Consider the following 10,959-nt stretch of genomic DNA (forward strand, 5'->3'; position numbering starts at 1 on the left):
TTTTTTTTTTTGCCGCATTTAATAGCGAGGTTTTCCTAAAAAATAATCCAGGAAACTTGAAGCCCCTTGAAGTTCCCAAATCAACTTTAAAATTAATAGTAAATTTTGACTTATATTTGTTCTTTAGACAAATGGAGTTGATTATTTAGTTGGTAATCATTGGAAAAAGATGGCGATGTATGTAAAGAAAAAACGAAATATAGCGATTAGAAAAAAATAAAAAAAATAAGTTGAGCGTGTGCCCTTTCTTCTTTATTATTTAATCGTCGTGAATGTGTCTCAAAAAAAAAGAATTCTTGCCTATCTTTAGTGCAATTTGTTTTTCAAATGCATAATAAAATAAATTTATTTGAATTTAAATATAATAATTATATTTTTCCTACACTAATGCTATTTCAAAGGTAAAGGTTCCCTGCTCTAAAGCAGTAATTCATTTTGTCCCCCAAAAACATCTTGCAAGCAGCTGATTTTAACAATGGCTTTAATTCAGGGACACCATATGTCTCGCTCCTACCTATTCCTCACGCTCTTACACAAATCCCAAGTCATTGGTAACACGTACTAAGAATATATTAGAAAACAAACAGCCTTTTCAAATTTCTAGATATAATACGATAGTTATTAACAATTTTACAATTATGTGAAACTTGCTTGAGACCATTGAATTATATTTCTGATAAGAATTTTACAGCTCTGTATTAGAAAAAAATAAATCTAATAAAAATTCAACTTGATACCTTCAATAAATTATGAACTAACCAAAAAATAAAATAAAAACGTCAAGTGTCCAATGACACCATTGGTCTTCCTAGGATTAAAGTTTGCTTTATCTTACGTGATAAATATCTATAGCATTATTGATCAAATCTATTTAAACCGTAACCCAAGAGATAATTACTTCAAGTTTGTTATGCACTGACTTGTATATTGGAATTAGTGTTTTTTGAACAACTAGGATAAAATCTTACATTACATTAAAATCTTTGATTTATCTTTATTTTTAAATAGCACATATTTTAACTAAAATACCTTCATCATTCCACATCAAATCACTTATTTTTTGTTAAATAATTGGGTTTTATCTACCCTTAATTTGATAAAATTTATTTTGCATTATAGATTTGAAGAATTTGAGACTCAAATATAAGGTTTTACATTAGCTAGATGGTCCATTTCTTGAAAAAATATGTGGGATATTAGTTTTATAAATACATTTTAATATTTGAAGATATTTGGATTATTCATATAGTTTTAGAAACATTTTTGATTATATACATGACCTTAAAATTTACTTTTTTGATCAGAGTTTATTAGGGTTTAGGTGAAATCAAAAATATTTATGTTACTTTTAGTAACTAATCGTTTATTTTTGAATACTCCTATATTGATATTTTGAAACAAGATCATGTCTTAAGATTATTTTTTGTTTTTGTAGTTGCTCTCTGATGCCTTGTTTTTTTGATATATTCGATGACACAATAGTATCTTCGTAACATATAGAATACTATTTTCTTTCCTATACTTATAACTTTTCGCATAACACAGACATCATCGTAATTTTGGAACTGTTCCAGAGACAACATGATCTTCCAAATTAACAACTCTACCCTAAAAAAGTTACTAAATGGTTTTAGGACATAGAAAGTTAACTGTTTATCTAAGGTAACAATAAAACATTTCGAAACCACGTCAAACATGAATTTGCTTACAAAATATATTCAACGTAGTAGTTTCTTGTCTGAACAACTATAATTATAATAAATGGCCGCATATGAAGGATTCACAAATTTCAATACTTTACAGTAGCATTATTTTTTGATGCTCCCTCCTTTGACTCGGAAGACGTGCCCTTCTATCTTGATTCTTTCTTGGTGACTTGACACCGATAACATTGGCCGATCACTCTTAGTGATTCTGTTGTCCCATTGTTTCGGTACAATTTTATCTACTGTCATAATTAATTGCCGCACAGAAAGATATAGGTGCACTGCATTTTTAATCACCAAAGCTAATGAGGTGAAGTATTAATTTGTAGGATTTGTTAGTGTAGAGTGACAGGGCAATCCTCAGGATTATATCACTGAGGATTCTCCGTATTTTTGGAATCAATCAAACACATCAAAGAAAATTAAGGTATTTCATGATTTGGCTCATCTAATCAAAATCTTGAGAAACCATCTTTTGGATAAAGGGTAACAGTAACCTGGTGGATCTCAATTCACAAAAAAAAAATATTTTATACAACTGACAGTAAGAGATTGTCAAGAGCTAAAAATTGTATACATTATCAAGGATATCCATCTGGAATGTCACGGTAGTCGAAGACATTGTGTTTTTCTAGCACACAATTGTTAAGCCATACACCAGCATTTAATATCTTTTTTCCAGCAAATACGTCCCAAGCTTAGTTTATTAAAACTGTAAAGTATTAGTTTGATGTCTTCAATAGTGAAAGCCCATTGATTTTAAAAAAAAAAATTCTTGTGGATTTGGCATCCATTTGGATGGAAAAAAAGGTCCTCGATAATATGAAGGAAACAATAAAGACAAAATAATTTTAAAACTAATTAATTTATAATTTTAGGAATAATAAATAATTTCTGCCTTAGCCTGTGGTATTCAAGGACTTGGTCACATAGCAAGATATTTCGCTAAACAGTTTGAAATTAAATACTGTGAATATGGATTCAGGAAAGAGATCATCATTCTTGTACTGTAGATATAACACCTTGAATAGCATCCTTATCCAGAGGAGGGTTGACTAATCCATAAAGTTTCTTTTTTACTCAAATAAAACAATTCGAAGCAATCTTTCAGGCTTATCATGGAGTAAAAATTTCAAAAAAACCTCAAGTTATTGAGTCATTAGTATCTGTTCTTGAAGTATCATTTCCAAATTTCCATCAGGATGTCATAATGAAATATGCTCGTTTAAGAACCTTCATTAGAATTAAGGAACTAAATAATAGACTAAATATCCAAAAACAAACAAAGAAATTAGACAAAAATTTAAGCAATTATCACATAATAGAACATAAGTTTCTAAAAATTATTTCAAATTTCTTGTAATTGGTTAATAATAAATTTTTCATATCTTAAACTGCTTTATACAGATAATTTTTAATAATAAGTTAAATTAAATAAAAATAGAGATTTTATCATTTTATTATCAGATTACATTATAAATTAGATAAAAAATCGCTTATTACCACTGATTAGCATTATACGACTACATCATAGCCTCAATTTACTTGACACGCCTTGACATGCCCTCTCTTTTATTTACCCCTATATACATACATAGGCTATGAATGGCTTACTAACAGTGACTCCTCGTGGATAGAAATGCAGAGTTGTTAGACTACTGCATTTTTTATTGGTGATTAAAATATAAGAATACATAGTTTAATAATTATCATTTATAGGAGGTAAAAATAAATTTTGATACAAAACTAAGCATTTAGAGAGATGTAATCATGTTGAAGGTGTTCAAGTAGCACGCACATGGAGTACATAGTTGAACCTAAAACAATCTATTAGAAATATATCTATTAAGTACTTGAAGTACCAATTTTGAAAGAATTTCACATCCAAACAAGAGCAAATTTGAATTCAACATATCAACTACGTTCAGAACACTGATTAGGGGAAAGAAACAGAAATATAGGCAGATGACAACAAAAGGCAGTATGCACTTTTGTATTAGGAGGTAACGCTGTGCATCGATATAATTTCATACTTCTCGGAAATTCTTTGGAGGATGAAGTAATAGAGCATGAGTAAACTAAAAAAATATATTATCCACAAGGTGGCGTGACTGTCTGTAACTTTTTGTTGAGTAGTTATTAAAAAAAAATGGTGCATGCTAAGAAGAACTTTCATAGAGGCCTCTTATGTGAGTAACATATGTATACCCAAGGTAACTTGTATTTCTAGTTACCTTGTGTATAACTATATTTTTTATAAAATAAAATTATCATTATGGGAGTTGTATTATTTTGCCGCAAGGCGGTCTCACTCTATCCGTTTTGTTTACAGACTAATATAAGTAAACAACGCTTATGTCTATTGGCTAAATACTAATTTATTTATGATTTCTGATCTATTTTCTTATTGAAAGCAAGATTGATAGATACGAAGAAGAACTGTATATATTATGTGATGTAGAATAGCTCTGTAGCACCTTACATTTAGTGAAATAAATAAACAATAATCAGGTTTCATTTTTAATCAAATGATTTTCTAATCTTTTTATTAAGAAAAAATATTTTTACAATCTTATTTGTTTGGTGTTTATAATAAGGAAGAATTAGGGTCAAGGTAAGAAAGACTCCTGTTGTGAGGTGTAAATCATTAAGTAATGTGTTATATATACCTTAGCTTAATTGAAATCGTCACTCTCTCCATAATCCCTAAGTATATTCCATTTCTAAGCAAAAAAAAAAAAAAAAAAAAAAAAAAATACAGAGAAAACATTCACTCTGTTTATTCTTAAGAAGACACTCTAGAATCAAAAACAATTTCTCAATGTCTGAAGAAAAAAAAGATACATAAAACGAATAGGCTCATATAAAGAATGAAGATCATAAGATAGTTTTGAGTTAAAAGTAAAAAAAGTGACGTTTTAAAGATTCTAAGCCGTAAATTACAATTGAATTGTGATTAATTATTATGCCTTCCAAATTTAATCTCCTTTAAGTGTCATTGACAGAATGGAATGCCCTTAATTTATGCCGAAAAATCAATACTTTAAATAAATTATTTTTTTGGTATAAGATGACTATCCAAACTGGTTTTTTTTTCAATAACTAATATTAATTATGTATTTAGTATCTATAAACAAATTATTTTATCATTATAATTAGTCAAAACTTAGTAATATTTTGATTTGTGATGATTAAGTACGGGTACATTATAAAAGCTTATTTTCTCATTCTTTCTCGCTATTGGACACGTCGAATAGTTCAAATTCAGTTATTGCAACCTTTTAATAATAAGAAAATTATATTACGGAATATATTATTGTAGTAGGATGAGAGGGACCTCGACTCAATCGATCACAATTGCTCAAATAAGTTTCCACGTAGGATTAGCCAATCATTGGAGTCTGTACTTTATATTTCCTTGTATATTTGTTCATAGTTACTGGATTTGAGAACATAGAAGTTCATCTCCATAATACTTATTATGATTATGCTGCAATTATACTGTAAGGGTTCATGTTAGATACAAGAAAAAGTCGTAGGGCTTTAATCTATATCTTCCTACTGTCAGTTTAAACTGACATCCCTTTTATAGGTTTTATACGTACTTTTTTAATAAATATGACTTTAAATTTCAGATTGATATGTAATTATATGATATTCAACTCCCAATAAATGAGCTTTTTGATATAAAAAGTATAAAATTGTGTAATTGATATTTACAAATGTTTATTGGAAAATAATAATTCTTTATACAGACTCCATCCTGATTGTTTCAAGGATTTTCTCATAAAATAATTCAATTAAAGTTATATATTGGTTAATATGTATATAGTTATCAATATATAAATTTGGATATCAAAATATAATTTTGCATTTAACACAGCAAGATGCATCAAATCTTTTTATCTTTTGATACAAAAATCTTAGTTGGGATAATATCGGTTAATAAATGAGATGTTATCTTCTCTACCCTCATCCCTCAGTTTACTTATTGTCTCCAAATCCCCTTCCCCCTCCCGGAATACTTTATAGGAATCAAACTCACAACTTACTCCATATAATGATACCTTCAATTTACTTTCATATTACAAATTTCTAATCGTTCGAATATCTCGAAAAAGTCGAGAACCTCTCCTCCTACTCCAATAACATATTCCTTATAATGTATTTTCCTTATTACAAAAAGGTTTCAATAATTGAATTTCAACTATCCCCTGTAACTGTATCCAATTTCGAGATAGAAAAAAAAAAAAAAACAGGCACACTTATACTCGTACAATGTCCTTTTAATGTTAGTCTTATCTTTCAATTAAATGATTCATATGTGAATAATGCTATCATGAACAATATTATAAATCCTTAGATATTTATGATAATGAATTAATTGAGTTGAAATGATTACACTTAAATAAACAAGGTGTCTTAAATAACTAATTATTCATGTATATCATCCATGCTAGGAAAATTGAGGTACAATTATATCAATACATTAAAATCTTTGCTTGCTTCTTAAAAACGGCATTACCTAAATCAAATAACAAAATAAACTCTAATTTATTGTCGTCTATCTATTTTTTGGGTTCTTTTTTATTAATGTTCTGAATGTTGATTGGTTGAATTAGAACAATGTAAGTAATTAGTGGTTGTAAGAATTTTGAAGCTATACATTTTTATTAATCTCCCGCCAAAAAGAAATGTATACTTCATTAGAAGGAGTTCATAATTATTATTGAATAAAACTTTAAAAAGCAACTGGATATCATTATACTCAGGAATATCTAAAAGGATGACGGTACCCTTTTCCCCATTTATACGAATCCAGTCCCAAAGTACACTATTATATTATCAAGTGTTATCGTATATCTATAGCTGTTTTTCTTTATTTATTTATTAATTAAAAAATTTGATGGAATTTTTTGAAAAGTGTGTGGATAAACTAACTCTTGAGGATCACGGAAAATCTCGAATCCATTATTTTGTATCGATTTCTATGATTCTATATCCGGTATTAGACATTTTTTCGAAGAGGGTCATAGCTTACTTATAGTTTAAGTTTTAATAGTTGTTATTTTTTTCTTGGGTGGGGGAGGGGGGCAAACGATTTTCTCAGGAGGAATGGAAAAGCCTCATAGATAGAGACCAGGAACTGTCACTCTCCGTGGTCACCTATTTCTTTTTCATTTAATAGTATAAAATAAAATAGTTCTTATCACAACCATTCCTATTGTTATGAGAGAACTTATAAGCTGTTAGTAATTTAATTCAAGAATCGTGTTCTTCACTAAGATTTAAAAAAATATCTTCAATGGTCTTAAATTGAACAAAAACAAACATTTTAAAACAAATTAAACAACATAAAAGTTTTAAGTTTTTTTAATATTGGTGATAAGTAAATAAGCACTCAAATTGTATTTTTAAACATAAAATTTACTTAATTATTAAGTTATTAATTTTATTTTCTATTAACTTCGGACATAATATAACTATATTTAAAAGATACATTTTACTGTTGCCAGAATGTCCTTGATAATTATCATATTTTTTATAAAGTTATTGCCATCACTTCGGATAATGCAGCCAATTTTAAAGTTACCATTAAATTAATTGGTTAAATTAGAAAAAATATTGGAAGAAGAAAAATGGAATAACTTAAAATTAGTTTCGTGGATAGAGACACGATGGAACTCTGTGTCCCCATGGCACAACGTGCATTAAAATTCAAAATTAAAATCGATATGATTTGTTTTGAAGAGAGGACGATGAGTTAATGACAAATTCAATTCTCCATATTTGCACAATTTTTTTTTTTTTTTCATATATCAACATTATTGGATCCAAGATTCAAGAAACCCTGGTTTAATTCTTCAGAATTAATTTCGGATACAATTTCAAAATTGAAGAGGAAGGGAAATGTTGAAACAGCTAACACAGACGAGGATTATGATGAGGAAGAAGAGGATTCGTGTCTCTAGAGCACAATCTCCAACGAAACGAGAAAGTTAAAAAAAAAAAAAAATATTATTTGTCCTCTTAAAATGACAACATCAGTGGTGAATTAAATAAATTCTGGCAAGAATTGGTTGTATCACCAAGTTTTAACTCAGAGTTTTGGTGTATGTCTAAAGGCCGGCACTCCTTCCCTGAACTCTACAAAGTTTTTAAAAAGTACTCTTCTATTCCTGGATCGTCTGTTTCTTCTGAAAGATTAGTTTCTTCAACAGGGCAAATCATAACTCAATCAAAAATAGATTGAGGGGTGATTTGGCCGAAGTTTTAATAGTATTAAATGGAAACTTAAAAGATTAACATGTTGCCTATAAAACTTAAATTTCCAAATATATATTTTTTAAGATATTAATTATAGATTTATTTTTTATTATGGAGTAACATTGAAATGAGAACTATTATTTTATTTATGGAGGGGTAGAGAAATTTCAGAGTTTTTTTAAACATAATTTTGCAAATTAAGCAGGTATTTTAGTCATTTTTTATTCTTAATAGAGCTGTGGTACAAAGTAATAAAAAGTTATTGCGTTATTTATATTTGTGTTTATTAAAATAGTCCGGTAAAATAATAAATCAATTCAAATTATTTAAGTATATTTTAAAAATCGACATTATTTTGGTATACAGATATATATTTTTTGAGTAATACAAATATTATTCCCTAGTATTATTTAATGCTCCTTTGAATAATAATAATTTTTTTAATCCAAAGTAGGAAATAAATCATATCACAATTAAGACTTTTTAAAACTCTCCTTAAGAAAATCATCTGTAACTACGTGTCAAAAAGTAATTCATGAACGGATTACATTCAAATTTTCTTGAAAGACCAAGACAATATGTGCTCTTCCATATTTTTCCTGAAACTGGCCTTTGTTACTAAATAGATAGTTTTAGAGTGTTAAACGTATTTGAAAATTACTATAAAAATTAAGGCGAGAACCAGTCGTAACTCATCTAAAAACTATTTCCGAAAAACAGGAAAATTGAAATAAATAGGTGAATAGGTGGATTCCACTTAGTAAAAGAACGTTTCTCATGCATAATTGAAATAGATTCCCAAATAAAAATTCTTTCATTTGACTAATTAATTAAATCACTATCTATAATCTGATAAAATTAAACAGTTTTCTTGGGCACGTTAAAAAAAAATCCTTATATTTATGTTGTTATTGTTCATTTCTTGTCTCTCTGTCAGTCTTTCAGACTCAAGAACCAGTCTTGAAAGGAAAAATTATAGACCAACGATCTTAAGGACTGGTCCGAAGGACCAGTCCTAATATTGAACTGGACTGGACCGAATAAATAAGGACCGACACAACACTAGTTATATGTAGTAAATAATTGTGCCAGGTATAAAGAAAATATTTGGAATGCAAAATATTTAACAGGGTGAACAGCATTTGAAATGGATCAAAAGTATTATGGGCGGCTTAAATCTATTGCTAGTTCATTCATCAGTTTCTGTACATAAGTTATACAATCGTAACTGAAGAACAACAATACACACAACCTCTCACTGTAACATTACACTTTACACTGATGAAAATGACTATTCAGAAGACTAAGTAATGAACTACTATGTTTAGTGCCTACGCTCTACGCAAGACAATTATAGAGAAAGTGGAGGTGTTAGGGAATTGTACAGCACGTATTGAGTACACTTGAAATTTATGAAGTACACATATACATTAGTTTCAACTTTCAAGTTCAATAAATTAATATTACTTAATAATTTATTTACATGATTAATAACCATATAGAAAAAACTTTAACAACATTCAATAAAAACCTTAGATTATAAATAAGTTATATTTTCATCAATTTTATTCCGGAGTCGCTACAAATATTCCGACTCCAACAACAAAAAAAAAAAAAGATTCTAACTCCGACTCCCACTCGATTTATTATACATTTTTAGTTAAAAAGGTTGCTGATTAAATATGTATTAAGTTCCGACCATTTAAATTTTACAATGACTGGAATATAAATAAAGTAAATACCCGATTAAGAATAAGTTTTACAATTATTTTACAAGTTTCTGGTCTAGGATAGCTTATTTTAAATAATTTATGATGAATAAAATGTTTTTTAGTTATAAAAAAACAAAGGAAAGATAGTAAAAAGTGGAGATTGAAAAATAATATATCCCATTTTACGGGTTTCCGTACTAAAAAAGTCCCAGTAGAACGCGAATTTAATTTTTCTTGTTCCTAAAAACCACGATATAAGTAGGTATTCCCTGTATTTTTAATAAAAACAGAAATTTGAAGCAATGATATGCGTATTTAATTTACATGGAAGAAAAGGAATTAATTTTACATAAATGTCATATACAATCTACATGTATATTTTACAAGTATATACGTGACTCTTATCTGTAATTAAATATCCTTTAATTACCAGGGGTGTTTATAAATGAGGGATAAATATACTGGTATCATATTTCGAGTCACAAAAGAAGATCCCAAAGAGTTTATTATATTTAGCAGTTTTTTTTGTGGGCAATTGCTGCGGTTTCCAAGGATTTTTTACGTCGTGAGGGTGATACAGCTTTGTTTGAGTTCAAAATAACTTGTGGCTTCTTATAGATCTGGAAAAATGGTTTAGGTACCAGACAGTGTTAATAAAAGAGGGAAGGGGTAAGGTAGATTATTGATCCAGTTCCGCTACTAAGCTTGTCGGGGACCTATAATATCATAACTTTAATCTTTCTTAAGTCAGGATTTCCCAAAATTGACTATCTAGGGCCCCCTACACTAATACATTTTTAGCTGACGCTACATACGAAACATGTGTACTATCTATATGTAGAATAAAATCAATCCTCAATTCTCCATCTTCTTGCGCCCCCGCCCTTGCCTCCCCTCACGGCTACCCCTTTAAAAACCATTTTCTTAAGCAACCTTAGCTTTTTGGGACCCTGCTGGAACTTGGAGCACTATGCACTCTACGTCTAAGGTACCTGTGGCCTTGTTTGTATCAAATACCATTTCTTTGGACCGAACTTCCTAGTGAAGCGAAGTCCCTTGTTTTAAGTGCCTGTTACCAAACTGAGCCAGTATAAAAAATAACCAAGACCAAAGACCGGAACAGAGACTGATAAAGCTGAACCGAAGCTGAGACTTAAACCTTTAAAATGAAAGAACCGAGACCAATAGGACCACTGAATCTGAACCAGGCACAAAATTGCTTAATACTTAATTCTAGTTATAAAAAAGATATTATCTCTACGGAACATACAATT

The 10,959-nt window shown here is 29.0% G+C and overlaps 1 long non-coding RNA gene across 1 annotated transcript; it reads left to right on the forward strand.

Moving 5' to 3' along the window:
• The first annotated feature begins 3,348 nt into the window (after positions 1–3,348).
• Positions 3,349–8,060, forward strand: LOC121129652 (uncharacterized). The gene is made up of 2 exons (XR_005868470.2): positions 3,349–3,895; positions 7,257–8,060. It is a non-coding gene; the product is annotated as an uncharacterized lncRNA (long non-coding RNA).
• Positions 8,061–10,959: the final 2,899 nt, after the last annotated feature.

Source organism: Lepeophtheirus salmonis, chromosome 14, assembly GCF_016086655.4.
Source record: "Lepeophtheirus salmonis chromosome 14, UVic_Lsal_1.4, whole genome shotgun sequence".
NCBI classification, from domain to species: domain Eukaryota; kingdom Metazoa; phylum Arthropoda; class Copepoda; order Siphonostomatoida; family Caligidae; genus Lepeophtheirus; species Lepeophtheirus salmonis.